This window comes from Anolis sagrei, chromosome 1 (genome assembly GCF_037176765.1).
Source record: "Anolis sagrei isolate rAnoSag1 chromosome 1, rAnoSag1.mat, whole genome shotgun sequence".
Taxonomy (NCBI): domain Eukaryota; kingdom Metazoa; phylum Chordata; class Lepidosauria; order Squamata; family Dactyloidae; genus Anolis; species Anolis sagrei.
The window spans coordinates 123,829,543-123,850,459 of NC_090021.1; the positions used below are offsets into that span (position 1 = coordinate 123,829,543).

General features: G+C 36.1%; 1 protein-coding gene across 2 annotated transcripts in view; it reads right to left on the reverse strand.

Moving 5' to 3' along the window:
- The window catches only part of CSMD1 (CUB and Sushi multiple domains 1), a 1,217,927-nt gene that overhangs the window by 464,159 nt on the left and 732,851 nt on the right, over positions 1-20,917 (reverse strand). The window lies entirely within an intron of this gene.

Consider the following 20,917-nt stretch of genomic DNA (forward strand, 5'->3'; position numbering starts at 1 on the left):
TTTTAACAATATAGACCATAGAATCCTCACTTATGCTGCTGTCCCTTATCGTCTGCTGTTTTATTCATCTATAAATGTTCAGGGAATACCTGCGGCTGGCCATTAGCTGCTTCAAATTAAATTTTGGAGCATGCATAATATCCAGAAGGCTGATTTATATATCCTCTTCACAAGACACAATAATTTAATTTATTAGTTGAATTTGAACAACACATAAGAAGTGTAAGCTGTTTATTTTAGGAAGTAGCTACCATTTAAAAACAAAGTTCTCTCCTGCAGCCAAGAAAAAATCCAATAATTTATCTCAAAAGGGACTAATAAATATAGCAACACAACACAGATGTTTTCATACTGCAAGTATATCAAGTATTGGCAGCCAGTAGGAATTACTCTGGACTATTTTATTTTATTTACTAGCATGCAGGCAGCGACATGATAATACATTTCCTTTCTCCTTCTGCCTTGCAGTGGCTCCCACTGGCTTTTATACTTGCTCTTGTTTGAAAATATACGTTTTATTCATAGGTTTTGTGCAAGTACAATCTATCATCTTCTAGGGTGCTATCAAATTTTAAGTTTAACTATTCTATGAAAACTATTCTTTGATAAAATAAAAGTCAGTGCTTAGGACACTTGGTTGGCCAGTATGTTTTAAATAGGCATCACAACTAATTGCCAGGAATATTGAGGAGTTTCTATACTTGGTCCTATCAACTGCTAAAGTCAAAGATATGATAACAATGGGGACTATTTTGGGAAGCTTCTACTTACAAATTTATACAGGATATAACACTCTTTCTTTGAAATATGAGTGGTTATTTTCAATTACTGGAAGAAAATTTTAATATTTTTAAATATTTAAATATGCTATCTTTAATGTGTTTTAGCAGCATTTTTTGTAATTTATGATGTTCAGTTGTTGTTACTTTGTCTGTTAAGTTTAATTAGGTTTGTTATATTATCAAATGTGTTTATTTTGAAGTAACTGACTGTATGGTTTCTTTCCAGCAATTGAATGTTTTGCCTCACATGCTGGAAAATGCCCTCAGTCCCTGTGGGGAGATAGGGCAGTGTGCAAATAAAGTTGTTGTTGTTGTTGTTAATTTGTTCAAGATGTAACACATTTTTCCAAATGCCAGTTGAACTCTGAACTTATGGCACCACTGAAGAATAAAAAAAAATACCTCCCACTCATTCTCCACTTTGACTAGCAAAACAGAACTTTGGGAAATTTACAAGCTGTACTGATGATTATATCTATTTACTATTTTTACTGTTTTGTTAATGCTTTATTATTTTTATTAAAATGTACAACCAGCATTAAAAGCATGAAGAGCTTGTAAAAGCATTGTGTAAATAAATATAAGGAAGTGTTTTCTCAACATAATAAAATGATCAGCATTATTCTTTGAAATATAAAGTTTTTCACTAAAGTGACTTCACAGTATATAATTCTGTTTGCATGAATAAATTACATTTTTACTGATGATATAGATAATAGGCCTGGGTAACAATGGAAAAAATTGTTTCTAAAATCGATTTGTATTTGGGGTTTTTTTTTTGTTTCAATATTTAAAATAATTACAAAATTTTCCTTTTAAAAAGTTCGATATTTACGAAATTTCGTAAATGGTAAAAAATTAACGAATCGATTTCCGAAACAATAACGAATCGATTCATTAATGGCGGACGCAACCGCGAAATACGCTAAAAAACCTCCAAAACCTTCTGAAGCTTCCCTCTCCCTCTGTTGTTGACTGTTAGTGTGATATTATAATTTTTTTTCACTAATTAAACCATAAAACTGGCCCAGACATGCGGAAATAATAACGAAACGACCTCAAAACAATAACGAAACGAATACAATATCAAAATACGAAGCATTTACAAAACGTTTTTGAAAATTCGTTTTTTTAAATAATTGCTCCAGAATGGTTCGTTATCGTTTTGTAATTGAAAAAATTAACGAATTATTAACGAATTACGAATTAACGAAACGAAACCGCCCAGCCCTAATAGATAACAATTATACTATTATGCTGAAGTTAAAGCAAATCCACAGCCCTCCTTTAGATGTGAAAGTTATTCTGCAGAACAATACTCATTTGATTATGATTATTGGTGACTATTATTTGAAAAAAGATAGTTTTCACTTTTAAAACGAGTGATTTATGTCAAAATATCTTCAAATACAATGTGTTATAACTATATAAAATATCATTTTTAAAGTCTCCTGTACTATATTGTTCCTTGCTCTGAAGTACAATCTCCTATTCATATATGGTGCAAATACATTTACTGGCACACTACACATATTGCAACATTAGTTTAACACTCAAGCCTCATGAGGACTTCCTTGCTGTCTTTCCTTCTTTCTTATATCTCCTTTGTAGTTCCCTGTGAGCATCACACTGCATTCTAATAACTTTTGCCCACAATTTTTGTGGTTATCTACTCACCTTGGCATTAGGCAACATCTTTCCTCCTGCTTTTGCCCCCCCCCCCCAAAACGGTCATAGTTAAAACTGAATGTGTAACCTTATCCACAAGTTTTGCTTTTCTGTGGTAATTAACACTTAAAAGACATAGTCTGCTTATGCTCTTCCCTCCATGGACCTGAGGAAGTAGACTTAGGGTGAGTCTACACCAGACACAGGCAAACTTCAGCCCTCTAGGTATTATGGACTTCAACTTCCACAATTCCTAACGGCTAGTGGTCTGTTAGGAATTGTGGGAATTGAAGTCCAAAGTACCTGGAAGGCTGAAGTTTGCCCATGCTTGGTCTACACTGAGAAATCTAGTCCTTCAGAGCAGAACCCACTGAGGTGGAAGGTTGGCATCACACAGCACAGCAAGGCAAAGCTGCATCACACTTATTGAAATGTCACCTCACCTTCCACGTCACCATTGCTGCATCTGTGTGTCTAGGGAGAAAGAAGAGGTTGATCTCCCTACTTTCTTTCCAGTGTCTATGTCTGAATAGGGAATTTGCAACAAGTAGAAGCTTACAGAGAACTCTGCATCCACCTGGGAGTGGTGTCAGTAGCAATACAGACATAATTTATCCTCCTTCCCCAATGCTGACAAGCACAGAAAAAGGTGAAGGCAGCATTGTCCAATGGGGAAAAGCAGATCCATCTGAGTTTGACTCAGTCCGGATGTCCACTCTGTCCCAAAACTGTGGGATACTCCAGAGTTTCAAGCAAAAGTGTTCATTAAATGTCCACAAGTTATACTGGATTAATCTGGCTAATAAAAGAAGCCCCTACTATCTAGAATCCAAAAAAGAGTAGTAACTCAAGGCTTCCCGTCTTCTTAGTAACACTGTCATTTTAGTCAGTAGTCTCTAGCAGAACATAGAGAAATGCAGTGTTTCTTCTCATCTTCAAAAAGTCTGTTGGCTAAACAACCTCTAGTGAGACCTGAATGATGTCTTCAATATAAATATAATTCCTGTATAGATAGTTACTCCCCTGGCAAGACATGTTGTGCTGTCAGTGCAGACAATCATTTATTGTCATGTCATTTGGCTTTTTCATAACCTTATCTTATCTCCCCATAGAAAGCCTCTAGTATTCCTTGAAAACAAACAGTGCAATTGATATTATATATAAAGAATGTACATTTCAGTTAGAACATTGAAATAACATTTTTCAAATACTGATATAGCTCTCAGTAACAACTTTTTTATCCATGTACACTATAAGTCTTCACTCACTTCCCACATGCCAAGTGATAATTCAATCTGTTTTATATGTCTGTAAACACAAGTGGTCCTAGGCTCTGTTCAACCTTTCCTGTACATTTCAGTTTGGATTTTCCAACACGAGATATACAGTCACCCCTCCACATTTGCAGTTTAAAGTTTTGCTAATTCAAGTATTTAAGGATTTGATTAGAAATGTTCTCCCTAGGAATCTCTCCGTTCTTCAGTGTTGCTGTATAGTCAGTTTCCTCCACTCATGCTGGAGAAGATGGCCATTTCTAGCGAGAACACCTCTCTAAGAATCTCTAAGTCCTTCAATGCAATTCTATGACCTGCAGAAGTTGACCATACAGTGGTATTGGAAGGTGTCAAAATCTCTACAGACGTGTTCTTTCTGGTTAAAAATAGCCATTTCTTTATCCATGATTTTCACTTTCAGGGAGTCATGTGTTCCATTTCCATCAAATATGGAGGACTGATGGTACAAGTAACCTTCCTTGATATAATCTGCAACAATAGGAAACTTCCAACACAATAATGGGTGTTGTTTGTAATGGCTTTTACATTCACCATTTAACAGTTCTGGACATTATCTCTTTGCAAAGACTGCACAATTTTGTTTAGTAAATTCCACATAAGCAAAAACAACAACTAAGCAAATCAATTGGTGAAATGACTGTACAAAGAAATTAGTGTGTCTCTCAATGGTGACCCATTAAATTAAATATCAAGTTAGAAAACTGAAGAGTTAACAGTTTCAAATTGGTTGACAAATTAACAACATTATACATTTCCTTTCCTTTCAAGTAAACACTAATCACATTGCAGACAATCCAGCTTTGTTCATTGGTTTTCAACCTTTGGTTCACTTTACATGCCATTGAGCAGGTTGTACAGCTTTTGTAATGTGTTAGTGACAGGTGCTCTCTCTATTCTGCCTTCCTTTGATAAGTCAGCAGACGCAGCCAAACCATGAATATGAATACTTCTGTACAAAAAGAGACACAACAGTGGGCTGTTGTAGGTTTTACCGGTTATATGGCCATGTTCTAGAAGCATTCTCTCATGATGTTTCGCCTGCATCTGCGGCAAGCATCCTCAGAAGTTGTGAGCATCCTCTGAGGATGCTTGCTACAGATGCAGGCGAAACATCAGGAGGTAATGCTTCTAGAGCATGGCCATACATCCCGAAAAACCTACAACAACCCAGTGATTCCAGTCATGAAAGCCTTTGACAATACATTAGATACAATAGTGTAATATGTATGGAGGTATTACTTCCGTTTATATATTGCAGAGAAATCCAGCACCTGATAAAGTTTATTGATGGCTTTCCTGTGAGAATCTGATTTTGGGAAGTACCATATATACTCGAGTATAAGTTGAGTTTTTCAGTCCTTTTTAGGGTTGAAAAAGCCCCCTTCGGCTTATACTCGAGTGAGGGTCAGTTTATATTTGGGACAGCTTATACTTGAGTATATATGTAATCAGAGTTGGACCGTCTTATGCTAGATAACAATTTTAATATTCCAAATATTAAATATTTTTTTAAAAAAAAACATTTAACCTACTGATGTCTCAATTAATGTAATTTTATTAGTATCTGTTTTTGTTTTTTATTTTTGAAATTTACCAGTAACTTCTGCATTTCCCACCTTCATCTTATACTCGAGTCAAAAGGTTTTCCCAGTTTTTTTTATAGTAAAATTAGGTGCCTCGGCTTATATTCAGGTCAGTTAATACTCAAGTATACACAGTACATTCAATTTTTGCTGACAACTGCGAGGGATCTGTGAGGATACATTACTTCTAAGGATACATTTCTTCTAGTATGAGTTGTCAATATGTGGAATACATTAACAATGCAATCCTGCACATGCCTGCTCTCAGGCAATCACCACTGTGTTCTTTAGGATTTTGCTATGTAATGTCCAATAAAGCAATTTTGGATATACCAAAATGAATCCTAAGAACATAAGACTTTCAAATCTAACTGTTTTTTTTTAATACAGAATAAGCATCCAAGACAGCTGGATATACTAAAAAACACTGATGTGTTTACTTGTCTTCAAATGAGAATGACCTGTAAAAGTGAAAAAAAAATCACTGATCAGAAATTTCCCTTTTGTGTAGTCAAATTAAATTAGGAGAATAATTCATCGCCATATTTTCCACAGGGGCCCACAGGAAACTGTGGACATCACTTTATCAATAAAGCATACAAACAAAAAAGAAAGGAAGTATTGATTGATCAGCAGCCATGCGAAAGAAGGTTGTGAAAGAACAAGAAAAGTCAACAAAAATGTGTAAGTGAAGCTACGGGTGTAAGATCTATCATAAAACAACTGGCTAAATGTACCCATTGCCTGGCTGAGAGGTCCTTTAAACTTGACATAACAGTCCTGACTCTGAACTCTACATGAATTGGAAGAATACTGGGATTTAAAATATTGAACACTGAAAATATAGTTGAAAAACCCTGACCAAAAAAATTCCTGGGCTGGTGAGAATCTTCACAGTTCTGGACTTACTCTGTGAGGTCCTGCAAAATAAATACAGAATATGGCTATTTATTCTGTGCATAGTTCATTTGCCTAGAAAATAGCATTTTCTGGTCAGAAAAAAAGGAATTTTCTGCAGAGCAATTACCCTATATATTCATATATAAGTCTAGAAATTGTAGTCAAAAAGCCAATGCAAACGAAGCTTAGTCCTAGGAGAACATGAAAAGAAGTACCAATTTCATTTACTCTCTCTGTCATAGTATCATTTCTGGTCTTTACTGGAATGGAAATGGCAGAGGTGGCCAGTTACCTGTCCCTGATGCAGCATTGATGCCTTTCTATGGAATAACCTATTACTTATCCATCTGGTGCAAAAATTCATCATTTTGGCACCAAAACCTGCTCTCAATTTATACAAGAGTATATATGGTAATATTTGAGCACTAAAATATTATCCATGTGCAAAAAAATATGATTCTGCATAAAATAACAAAGTTCCATTTTTACACAAAGTAATCCCCAAATTTCAAATTGCCTAGTTTGCAATTGATTTGCATGATTTTTGAAGGCTTTATTTCAGTGGGAATAAAATTGCTCAAATTACTTGTTGCAATTTTCAAGAATAAACTTAGTGGAAAATGATATCCCTGAAATCCTATACCCTATCACAGGTGTATCATCTCCCAACAAAGGCCATTGGGGTAGAGATCCAGAATACCTACCCCAACCCAGTTAGTTTCGGCCAGAATAAAAAAAAACATTATTATTAACATGGCCCATTAATTTCAATGGGACCCAATGTAACTAATGTATATGGGGCCAATACTATGAACTATATGAAAACAGAAGTATTGCAGCACTCTTTGATGCCACCTTTCATTTTTTCCCCCCAGGTATAAAACAATTAAACATATCAGTACATTCTTTTAAAGTTTCTGGCTCTTTCACATTATTATATGCTATTATAAAACATGCATGCACTAACATTAAGATGCAAAACAATAATATATTTTTAAAAATAAGCCAGATACTTCACTAACTTTCAATTTGGCAAGCTTCCCAGACAGAAGTAGTTCGTTTTGTCTTTGGACTAATTACAAATTCACTGTAAAAACCCTGCTCTCTTCCATGGCACTTGGATGGGACACAGACAGCCTGCTTGAAAAGACGTCGCACAGCCTTTGCATACCCATTAGTGAAATGTATGTGCATGTCACACCTAAAGCGCTCTGCTCCCAGAGAAATATTTTAATCTCATGAATATACAGTTTAATGGCTAATTTTCTTTGGCCTAATTACAAGGAACTACACATTTAGTCAGAAATGCTGAGTAGCTCAAATTGGGCTGCTTTAATTTCTCCATTCCTTCGCCAAATTTAGACACTCAAACTTTTTGCAGTATCTTTACTACACAATTCTGGCTGACTCACACAGGCATGCATGTCATTAGCAGAGCATCTTTCCTAGCAGAACTAAACAACAGCTAGTGAAAAGGCATTTTAATGGGAAAGAATTAGGGAGCCCCTTTCCATCATTCTGACTTTCTCTTTGAAATGGCAGCAGTTGCACTGTTGTGGCTGTTTTAAATCCTCACAAATAATGATAGAATTACACATATTTCCCACCCCTAAGCGAAATTGTTCCAGTTTTATGAGCATAATGTTAAGATAAATATATCCTCATAGGAGGGTACAGCCAATGGAATTTTGAAGGGTTCAATTAAAGGTTTCTTCCCTTTATTCTTATTTTGTTCTGTTTCTGAGATTGTTAAAGCTGAGGAGAGATATATCTCTCATAAGAACATAAATCCTCGATTAGTGACAGGTAAACTACACAATCTCAACTATTTCCTCATGGAGCCATGGTGGTGCAATGGGTTAAACCCTTATGCCAGCTGAACTGCTGACCTGAAGGTCAGTCATTCAAATCTGCAAGATGAGGTAAGCTCCCATCTGTCATTTTCAGCTTCTCATGCAGGGGCATGAGAGAAGCCTCCTACAGGATGGTAAAACATCCAAGCACCCCCTGGGCAACATCCTTGCAGACAGCCAATTCTCTCACACCAGAAGCAACTTGCAATTTCTCAAGTCACTTCTGACATGGAACACAACTATTTCCTCTAGGGTCACTTTATTAAATGTTATTGGGAATTACTATAGCTGCAGTGCTTCACGTGTCGGTCCCCCCCTCCCCCCGGGATGCAAAAGGATTGCCACAGGTCACCTTGCTCTCTGCACAAAAGGGTGTCCTAAGACACAAGATATAAGAAAATGCCCAACTAGAACAAGATTTTTAGCAATTTGGGAATTTTTTTGGTGAGAAAAAACAAATTTAACTTATTCTACTTTCTACATTTTTATGTGTTAATTGTATTGCTTATTCACTATGGAAGGTATATATTGCTGTGTTTAAAAAGTAGTGGTATTGCTGATATTGTTAAGAAAGAGGAGAAGGAAGAGAGAAGCCAAAACATCCTCTCCAGTTTGCCATTTCATTTGCAGGTAGGAAATAGGATGGTCATTTTAGGTAAATATTTCAATACTTTTTTCCCTAACTGCATCTAAAGCTTTTAAAAGTTTTTTTATGAAAAGTTTTTAAAAAGAAATGAGGCTTTAAAAATAAAAAATAAATATGAATATATAAGAAAGCATTTTATTGCAATTACATGCTCCCCCATTACCCCTTAAATTACATCCCTGTCTGAAAATCATTTTGTCCCTCTTCGTTCACTGTTTCACCTGAAATGCCTCTGGTAAAGGATCTGTGCAGTCTCCTGAAACAAAAAGGAAAAGGAACTGCATCCTGTCATGAGAAGAATGTATACGCATTTGGAACATGTCATTCAATCGACAATGGACTTAATTTCAAATGAGTGCTGTCATCTATAGTTAGATAAAATAGCTATGTTTAAGTTAGACATGATTAGTTGTATTCACTCTTTAAAGAATATGGGATTTCTTAGTTTTTGAATGCAGACACCAAAGCTCCATTATACCTGGAAGCTTGCTAGAAGCAAATCACATGATGTGATTATGTTACACTGAAAAAAGAAAGAATATACATATGTATCAGCATAGATGATAACAGTATTGATATCCTTAAAATGGCAATCCAAAAGGAGGGAAAGGAAGGCACATGTCCGGAAATGTTAAATATATAGAAAATGCATGTAGTTTCCATTGCTCACTCATGTTGAAATTAATCATAAAGGATACTCCTTATATGAGATTCGGAAAGTGTGGTCCTTATTGGACAGGCAGGTGTCCCTTATTATAAGAATAGTTCACTATTTAAGGTTTGGGGAAAAATTCTTTTATATAGACTGGACTAAAGTGAAGTAAAGGTAAAGGTAAAGGTTTCCCCTAACATTAATTCTAGTTGTGTCCAACTCTGGGGGATGGTGCTCATCTCCATTTCTAAGCTGAAGAGCCAGCGTTGTTTTTAGACACCTCCAAGGTCATGTGACCAGCATGACTATGGACTGGACACCAGAAAATCCTGTATTTGGAGGGGTTTTTATCCGTGTCAGGAGTGACTTGAGAAATTGTAGGTCACTTCTGGTGTTAGAGAATGGCCATCTGCAAGGACATTTCCCAGAGGGCACCTGGATGTTTTGATGTTTTACCATCCTTGTGGGAGGCTTCTCTCATGTCCCTGCATGGGGACCTGGAGCTGACAGAAGGAGCTCATTTGTACTCTCCCTGGATTCGAACCTCTGACCTGTCAGTCTTCATTCCTGCCGGCACAAAGGTTTAACCCATTGACCCACTGAGGGCTCCTATATTTGGAGATATGAGCTTTTCATAAAGACACAAGTGTATATATTGTGGAATGTGGGTAATGTGTTAATTTTGCAGACACATAAATGGCTACGTTAACTGAAACTAATTGCGTACTTTCATTCAGTATTTAGGTACAATACAAAATTGTTGAAAGCAACTTTCTGATTGTCAGCCCTGAATATCATGGATTTCAGTTGCCCCTTACTGCTGCTTTGAAAGCCTAGCAACATTAGGCTACGATCCTAAGAAGAATTATTGAGAAGTCCAACTAAACTCTGCTGTATTTATCTTTGTGCAAACATGCTGAGAATTATGATGTCAATCATTGTGGCTGCAACCACTGGTCGAGATAAATGTCTACAAAAATAAAGAGTTAGCAAATAGATATATAGTTTTGATCGGCAAATGAGAGACTAGAAAGGAAATTTTATTGTAAACATTTATAATATTTTTATTTATACCACTTATATCACATAGGGCAGTTTCATCCTTTCCTTTCTGACTCTACTCCCACTGTGACTAACAATACAAAATAGTGTCAGAAAGCAATCTGATTCTAGATAGCAAATTAACTGTAAACACGATAAGTTCAAAGAAGAAAAAAGAGCAGTAATTGCATCCTACACAATTATAACAGAAAAAATGAATTAAGCATGCTTCTTTTTGCAAGTTCAAGTAACCATAACAGTGTGTCAATATTTAAAATACATTTATAACAACAACAATCAGTGGATTTGGGGTTAAGTTCTATTTCATTAACAGCCCATTTCAAGGAAAATATATAAATATGAATTTGCCAAAAGGATGAATTTACCAAAGCTAATACTATCAAACATCTAAAAGCTATAATACCAGAGAAAAATGTGGCATATTTTCTCTCAGTTCCGTCCTGAAATAGAGTATAACTTTACATTAAAATGAACAAATCTCTCCATTACACAAGAACTGTAATTGTATTTTTATTGTATTTTAATTTATGCATTTCATGATACAAAGATTTGATTTTTTGATTTTTTTATTCATATTTACATACTTTGTTTTAAATTTGTATTGTATTGTGTCATGTTCTCTGGTAACTGCCTTGAGTCCCTATGTTGGAAGAAAGGCAAAATAAATATAAATATAATAATAAATAATAAATAAAATACATAAAATAAAGTTCATAGAGATGGGTTGTTGTAGGTTTTTTGGGCTGTATGACCATGTTTTGAAGCATTTTATCCTGACGTTTCATCTGCATCTATGGCAGGCATCCTCAGAGGTTGTGAGGTCTGTTGTAAACTAGGAAAATTGGGTTTATGTATCCGTGGAAAGTCCAAAGTGGGAGAAAGAACTCTGGTCTGTTGGAGGTAGGTGTGACTGTTTCAGTTGGCCACCTTGATTAGCATTTGGATGGCCTGACAGATTTTAGGTGTAGCTTGTTCCTGTCTGGGAGGATCCTTAGTAGAGAGGCGATCAGCTGTTTCTGATTGTTTCTTGTCTGGAGTTCCCCTGTGTTTGAGTTTTGTTCTTTAGACTGTGATGGGTCAAGATGGTTCAGTGCTATAGAACAGTGGTTCTCAACGTGGGGTCCCCAGATGTTTTTGGCCTACAATTGCCAGAAATCCCAGCCAGTTTACCAGCTGTTAGGGTTTCTGGGAGTTGTAGGCCAAAACACCTGGGGACCCACAGGTTGAGAACCACTGCTATAGAATCATGGGTTTGTAGTTTCACATAATCTTTAGTCTTCTCTGTCAAAGTGCATTGGTGGCTCACCAAACTACAAATTGCAGGATTCCATATAATTGAGGATGGCAGTTAAAATGATGTAAAACTGCATTAATTTTCCAGTGCAGATGTTCCTTTAGGCAGAATATTCAGAGGTGGTTTTGCCAGGTAGCATCTAAGAGTTTAGCTGGGTAGGGGTGTCTATATGCTAAACAAGATGACGCAGTATGTTTAGAAAGCAAACCACTACTGCAAAACTAACAAGGACACTTTTAATAGATACAAGATATTCAACCCAATGTTACCCATCGACATCCAAAAGTATACAGTTCTTGATTTTTCCAAACTATTGCATTTCTTATAAAAAGCTGGAAAAAAAGGTTGTACAAGCCTGGTTGTTAGCTGGTAAGAACAAAATGGTTGTGAAAGTTGTTTTTGTCTCTGACATTTTACTAAAGCTCTTCATGTTCCTCCAAAAAGCACAACAGACTGAGAACAGTATTTCTTGGAATGAAATATGAACTAAAGGCAGAAAGAAAGAAAAACCCAGAAAACTGATTGTTTCTGAGGATGATGTCGAATCAGGTCTAAGGATACATCTGCACTGAAGAGTTCATGCAGCCTAACTCCATATTTGTATGTGTTGCTGATAAGACACAACATTAGTGCTAATCAGGTGTTTAAGGGCCACAAAATCCAGGGCTGGTCCAAAGCATTCCTGCTTCAGACCACCCAGGTCTCTGCCATGGTGTTTACAACTCTATTCTCCCAAATCACAGTAGTGGACTCCTGACCATTCAATTAGGCCAAATCTGGTTAGGCTCCACTGGGTAGCTACTCTTTACTTTTGTTGTTTCTTGGCACAGTGGTGATCCCCTTCCGCTCTCAAAGTCATGTGGGTGCCTTTGCCGATATCGGTAAAAACAACCCAGAGGTGACAAGGAGCTCTATAGGGCTTTGTGGCAGGTGCTGCAGTGACAAACAACAACAAAGGGCCAACCCCTTTTCCCCACACCATAGTGCCCATGTTTATGAGTGGGACCACTTTTGAATCAGCTATTAACACAGAAACTGAGGCGTGAGGCTGTTTCAGAGCTTCACAACTTTTGCTAATGAGAGTAAAATCAGGTTGACCAGTTCTACCCTGAATAAGGATCCAAAAAACCCCAGGTATCATCTGGATGCCCAAGAGTAACTTCTGGCAACATTTGGGGTAGGTGGCTATAAGGATAGGCCTTAAGGGAGGGCATGCCATAATTAAGTAATTTTAACTGCTATGGAAAAATATTCCTAAAAAGAAACATATTTAAAGTTTTTGAACAAAAATGTTTTCCAAACAAAATTATGTTTCCTGTGAAGAAGCAATGTATTTTGAATTAAAAAATCCTGGTAGTTTCTTTACACAATAATATTGCACTTATTTCTCAGTTGAAAAATTCTAGAGCATTCAAAGTATGAATACAATTATTTGACAATTGAATTCTTGAAAGAAATGATAAGTAATTTTAGAATTTTCCTTCCTGCTGTTAAAGTCTTTGCAAATTACACAATTTTCAGACTATTAACAGTTCAGGACTTAGTCACATGTGCTAATGTTTTTAAACAGAAAGTATCACTTTGCCTTAACCTTCCTCTGAAGCTGGGAAATTGTGATTTGCTGAAGGATTTCTATGGCCAAGCAAGGATTCAAACCTCTGCCGCCAGAGTCATAGACCAATGCTCAAACTACTGCACCACACTGATTCACATGCATAAAACTGAAGTACACTAAAATATGTCTGTTGATATGCTTGTCTAGATTAATATCATTGGCAGAACTTTTTAAAAAGAAACTTGTGTAGGGGGAACAACACTTACAACGAACAAAGCATGGAGTGATTAGTGTAGAATTGAAGGGCACTGGCATGGGAGAGAGTGATCTATGTGAATGCAACTGGCAATTGCTAACTTAACAATCAGCTTGATATTTTTTGTGACACTGGCATAACACTCATAGTGAAAGCCTTGTTTTTGCAGAGACACATGCATTTTTTTCTATGAAATATCAATAGTGCAATCTCAGGCATGTCTTCTCATCAGTAAGCCCCATGACACCCAATGGTAGCTTTTCCTTGATCAATGTGCAAAGTTTCCAAGCCTCCTTGAGCTTCCTTTTGTAACAAAGTACTCACAGATCAACTTTGTCTTCAAGCACAGGATCCGATAGCCTGTGAGATTATGTCAGCATGCTACAACTTTAGAGTACAGATAAAGTGAAAAGTCATTTTTGCTCACTGTGAAAATCTGTGTCCATTTTAAAAGGTAAAATCTACATCCTCCCACAGGGGTTATTCAAAAGGATAGAACTTGCCAGTCTTGTCAATTACAACTGCATACATAGAGGAGTACATTTACACTCTTTTTGTCACGAACAAAATCATAGTGTTCGTATATTCCAAGAAAGTGAACAGAAAATGAGGAAGACAAGCACCCCTCTTGAAGTTACATGAACAAACTACTAAATTAATATGGATTATTATCAACTCAATGTATTCATGACATCTGAAAAACTATTTAAACAGCTGTGTTTGCCTATTTCAATCACAATTCTAAGCTCATGATACCTAGATATCTGCAGGTGTTGGAAATTTAAGGAGATCCTGGATGTATCTGCCTTGGAGTTATTTTGTTTTTAAAATGTTAATTCTATTACAATTATTATTTTACTTCATTATTACTACATTTCAATTATTTCACTATATTATTATTTTTGTTACATTTATTATTTTATTATTATTGGAAAGATACATAAGCACATTTAAATTGATGAAAGTTAAAATAATGGTTTAATCAGAGTTTTATGTAAATATTCAAAAGCATTTAACCTACTGATGCCTCAATTAATGTAATTTTATTGGTATCTATTTTTATTTTGAAATTTACTAGTAACTGCTGCATTTCCCACCTTTGGCTTATCCTCGAGTCAATATGTTTTCCCAGTCGTTTGTGGCAAAATTAGGTGCCTCGGCTTATAGCTGGGCATATATATTAATTTTGGTGCATGTATTTTATGTGTGAAGAAATATGTTTTACTGTAGACTTTTTGAGGAAGTATTTTAGTGTTACAGTGAGTTTTAACTATGTTGTGCCCTGTCTCGAGCTGTAGGAAGAGTCACGTAAGAAATTAAAAATTACTACTACTACTACTACTACTACTACTACTACTACTATACTACTACTGTTATTTATTTGTTATTATTATTAAGATGACACAATAGTTTTGTTGTTGTTTTTGCACCAAACTAGTCCCACTGCATGCACCAGAAATTATTACTTTTGCATTTGAATTACAAGATAAAATTTCAGCTACAAAGAAATGTACTCAAAGTGGGGACAGCTATAGAGAGAGAAGGATGTAAACACACATACTCCAGGGTGCTTAAAGAAGAAGAATGGTGCAGTCATAGGGGCAAAGAGGAAGAGTTAATAAGAAAATAGGAGTGTAACTGCTCACTTAAAAGCCTTCAAAGTGGAAAAAGTTTAGGAGCTATTTCTAGATAATAGCAGATATAGCATTCAACAAATAGCCTGTGCAGAAAATGATAGATGGAAATATAGAATGGCTGAAGGACAATATTGTTGATCAAGAAAAATGGGAAGGACAAAATGGAAACAGAATGAAGCGATCAGTCGAAATCAGTGGAATATTTCTGTGTTGCCAGGATGTATAATTTGTATTTTTCTTCCATTTACATCAATAAATAACTTTCTAACTATTACATTGTCCACTTAACAGAAACAGTACATTTAAAAGAAAAAAAACATGTGTAACAGTAGTCACCAATATTTTATACTGACTTTTTAGTCACATATGCTTGGTTAAATAACATTACCAGACCACTCATGACTGAAGATGCAAGCTTATATTTATATCCAATCTTCCCACTTTAAGGATGATTGAAGATGTTAGCAAAATTTCTATAAAGGATATAAAATTATACTCAATATACAAAAAGTAGTCAGTTTAAACAATTAAAAAACCTATCTGGATTTTTTAAAAATGTTGATTTTCTTCTGATTGAGAAAAGACAACAAAAATAGTGCTAGCCTAGCCTCCTTTCGCAAGATGTTCCAGTACATGGGAGCAGTCACAAGAATTAGTACAGTAATAAACTCTTTCTTGTCAGCTAACTGAGGTTCAGATCCTATCTCTGCTCATCAACGACCACAAAAAGAAAATTCTGAAGCAAATTTCTCATAGGCCAAGCAATTAAAATGTCTATTGATTCAGTGACCACATGGTGACAATTCTGCCTTGACACTAAGCTCAGGTAGCAATTAAGTGCCCAAGCAAAATGGGATTGCCACTGTAAAAAGAAAGAGTATTTAGAAAGAGTGACATTTACTAGTCTTTCACAAGTCTTCCCATAGCTCAAAAGCACATTTCCCAGCCATTTCTTATCCTTTCTCCTTCTCAATGCCAAATAGCAAATGGGGGTGAGTCAGAGACAAGCAGATCAATGTTTGTAATAGACCTTGAAATGAACTTGGCATTTTAGTTTAGTACTGCTTATTTTTGCAGCAGAACTCTCTTAGACCACAGGATGAGGCAGCAAAGCAGCATTTCCAAACCAACAACAGAACCAATGGATGTACAAGCAGCAAGCAGTATTTCTGTGCTCAGCCCATGCTATAGAGTGGGCATAACTTTTCCTCATCCATTGCAAGGAGGAATATGAACCACATATAGATGCTTGTAGCTCATACTTCGACAGCAGTGCTTCTGGAACTGCATATCTAAACATTAAAGAAACACTAATACTAATTCATCTTCCTTAATACCCTTGAGGATTAATGTTTTCTTCCCTTCAGATAGTCAGTAATCCCTAATGAGAAATTCACAACTGGGATTGCCATATGGCTCATACCTTTTCATGCCAGAAAAATTAAGTGGCACAAAGTCCATATCACCAAATGGCCTCTTGGGGCAACTTAGACATTTTAAAGAGAGAAGGTATATCTGCAGTGTTAAAAGTATGCAAAATATTTGAGCTACTAAACCAAAGGAATTTCATTAACTAGTCAGAAATATGTGGTACATTAAATCCCATACAAAATATACATTTCAAGGAGAGAACCAGACAAGATTTTTTGTTATTGCAGCCGTATCCAAAGTTCACCAGCAATCGATTCAATTTCATTCTGTTTTCTTCTGAAATTGCCATGTCATGAATTGCCAGCATGAGCCAGCGCCCAGGAGAAGAATCCCCAAGTGAAAAGTCTGTAACTAAATTCCAGTGGGGGAAATCCTACAGAAACCTACAAATCTTATAGTCTGCAGAAAAAAAGTCTCAGAAACTCAGATATAGACAAAAATCACATTTGAAAAGAGACAACAGGAAAATTTAACAGGAGGTCTGCTAGTTGAAGTATGACCCCCATATCTGTGGAGGATATGGGGGGTCATATGTTCCAAAACCTCCATATCAATACCTGAAATCATGGATAATAACAATCGACTATACTTGGGTTGGAAGCAAATCAATAAATTTCACTGGAGAACAAAGAAAAGCCTACAAATACTTTGAATGTGAGTAAATGAAACAATGGGTCCTGAATCTATGAATAAGTGATTTGTATAGACCTGTTTTCAGCATAGATCCAGTCTATAGGGCTTAAATTACTCATAAGAAGAATTTTTAGACAGAGCTTAGCCTGAGAGTTGACATTTTGCAGGCATTTTAAAAACCAGAGTGCATTTCTGACCAAGGCTCAGAGTGACAGAAACCTTCCATTCCCAGGAGAGAGCAACCTTCTGCTCTCTTGCCTATTGCCCTTTGATCCGATAATGCTCTCCATCTGCAGTTGACTCAACTGTCGATGTTCTGCTCATTAAAAGCCTCCAGCCCTGGTGTTGTAGTATCAGGTGAGGGGGAGCATAAGAACACATGCATTCTGAGTTATGCTGTTATGTATATTACCCAGCAGGTATGTGGAGTACGGCACACAGGACTTCTTCACATGCTGCTGCTTAAAAGCTAAGCTTTCCAGGCAAGCAAACCAACTTTTAAAAAAGCAGATATACACATATAGGTATGAAGGCAGAAAGCAAATGGGGTTTTGTAGCTACATAGTTCATTGCATTGAAAGAAATGGCCATTCCATTTTTTTAAAAAAAGAATAACAAATAACAAAATAATTACTTTTTTAAAAAAAGCAAAAAAGCAACTATGCTTTGTAATTTTGACATTGTAACTACATTTCAACAGTCTTTTCAGGTTTATAAAGACATCTACAATAAGCAAAAACTGAAGTAACCAAACTTCAGAGCTTCAAGTTGAATATTATCAAATATTAGATAAGATTTTCTCCTAGCTCAGCAAATTACACAGGAGCTCTGTCACTTTGTGGTCACAAGTAAGAAATGCAGTATGCAAACGCCAATTGATCCTCATTTATTTCTTTTCTATTAATCTCCTTTCTTTGCCAGGGAAATATGAACAGCATGTATTCCACTTTTCTTTATACTCTTTTTTTTAAAAAAAACTGTATTCAAATTACTTAAAAACCACCTGTAGTTTTTGGAGAAAGTATGTCTGTACAATGCCAAAACCATTTGACAGCAAGTTGGCAGCCCATTTCAGGCCTGTCTCAAAACATTCAAAGCTGCTTGGAAGCACATGGCCATTTTGGGGAAATAGTACAAATTCTTGTATTGTTCTGCCTTTCAAAATCTAGAAAAACTTCACATTTTACTTTTTTAAAAAAGGTATGTATCACATTCGGGGAAATAATCAACACTGAATAAGATTAGACCATATGCTTTTTTCGAAGCCCTTTTCACATGTATCCATTTACTCTAGGGGAAATAATAATGATGCCCTTCAGAATTTTCAGTGCTCTCTCTTTTTCATCAGATGTATTGACATTTTAATATTCATGTATGGTCTGGATGGTATATTGTTATTACAGTTTACTCCTCCCTCTGATTAACTATTACTGCCTTTGTAATGAGCCCTCAAATTAGCTGTACACATAGAAGGACACTTCAGAAGAATTCATTAAATTGACACATTCCTCCAATTCATTTCAAATGCTAACAAAAAACCCCCCCAAAAACCCCCATCAATTCATTACATAGCCGAGCAGGAAAAAAAACCTGGTGCCTTGGTTTTTAGGCCTGTTCCTGGGGTTATTTGGGGCACTGATTCAGATAATTGCACTAGATAGACTGTGTTAGCTCTAGTTTCTTAGATATGGTTTTCTATGGGTGAGCAGATGAAGATTGCTAGATGACATATGTTCAGTATCTCAAAATCTAGAGCGGAAAAGGGAAAACGGATGCCATTTTTTGAATTTGTAAGTCAAATATGCCCAGAAACGGGGCTAAACTTTGAGGTACCCAAGTGTGTTTTGGCCAGAGTTTAATCTAATACATATTACCATCTTACACCAACAATGGGATGTCAGAGGCTTATTGCCACTACAAGATTCAGAGTACAAACACAAAATATGATCAGTCATACTAATAATGACAATTTTAATACACTGGAGTTGGTAAATTCTATGGTATAAATAGAATTGGCAGAATATCAATACTTAGGAAATGTTTTTAAATATGTCCCAAGCCCAAACAGCCCAATTCAACAAGCATAGAATGGCAGTTGAATGTTGGGGTGAATGGATTGAACCAGGAAAGAAAAAGGCTGGTTTGCTGGCAACCTGTACATGATAACTCTAGATTGGAATACATATTCTTCTGCTATTTCTGGGGATGTATTCTCTTTTCATAGCCTTCATGCCCTCAGTGACCTAGAAGGGCCAAGTTTAAAAGGGGAGCAGAAGGTGTCTGCTTTGCTGATTGCCAACATTAGCCACCACAACTACCACCATCTGTTTAGAATCTTATACAAGATGGTAGACCATCTGCTAGAGTTTGAATGTGTGCAGCTGGTTTCTGTGAGAATTAATTACAATTACCTAGCAATAGAGAATAATCAGTTATTTAGAAAGCAACCCCCTTGCTTTCAAATATAGTTTGTAATACATCATGCAGAAGTGTGATTTTTTTCTTCAAAAATGCAATCCTTTGATTCTCAGCCATAAAAGTATGGCGGACATATTAACTGGTGACTTTGTCCTTTGCAGCCCTTTAATGCAATAACATTATTCTTGCCTTGTTTGCATCAAGTTAAGGAGCTCACTGTTAGCATCATGTCAGTCTGTCACATGAAGAATAGATTGTGAAAGTCTTGACAGTTCTAGTTTTAAGGGCTGAACTGAGAAGATATAAACTCAGACTACCACAATTGAAATTATGTCTTGCCTTTCCAGAAGACTTTGAAAAAGTATACAGCAGGGAATGGAAAACTGAAGGAGAAGCATTCAGAGAAATTGAAATGAAAACTAGCAGTCTATGGGGGACTACCACAGGACACAAGTTTAAAGCATTGTGTGATCACAGCTAGATGGGATCTGTGGGCTGATGGGATTCTGAGAAGACAACACTACTAGGGCTGGGCGGTTTCGTTTCGTTAATTCGTAATTCGTTAATAATTCGTTAATTTTTTTAATTACAAAACGATAACGAACCATTCTGGAGCAATTTTTTTAAAAAACGAATTTTTAAACACGTTTTGTAAATGCTTCGTATTTCGTTATTGTATTCGTTTCGTTATTATTCTGAGGTCGTTTCGTTATTATTTCCGCATGTCTGGGGCAAGTTTTTTGTTTAATTAGTGAAAAAAAATTATAATATCACACCAACAGTCAACAACAGAGGGAGAGGGAACCTTCAGAAGTTTTTGGAGGTTTTTTAGCGTATTTCGCGGCCGCGGCCACCATTAACGAATCGATTCGTTATTGTTTCGGAAATCGATTCGTTAATGTTTTGTAATTTTTTTCACATTTACGAAATTTCGTAAATATTGAACTTTTTAAAAGGAAAATTTTGTAATTATTTTAAGTAACGAAACGCAAAACCCCCCCAAAAAACGAATCGATTTTAGAAACAATTTTTTCCGTTGTTACCCAGGCCTAAACACTACCCATTGTATCTTCCACACTAGCAACCCTGGGAGCTTCATTACAAGGAGCATCAGCACCTATGCCAGAAAATTGCCCATTTCTAGCCTGACATAGTGTTATGAAATCTGAAAACCCAAATTTGACTGCTAAACACAGATAAATGATTTTTTTCAGAGAGAATTCCCCTGCTTCTGGGAAGACATGACCTTTGT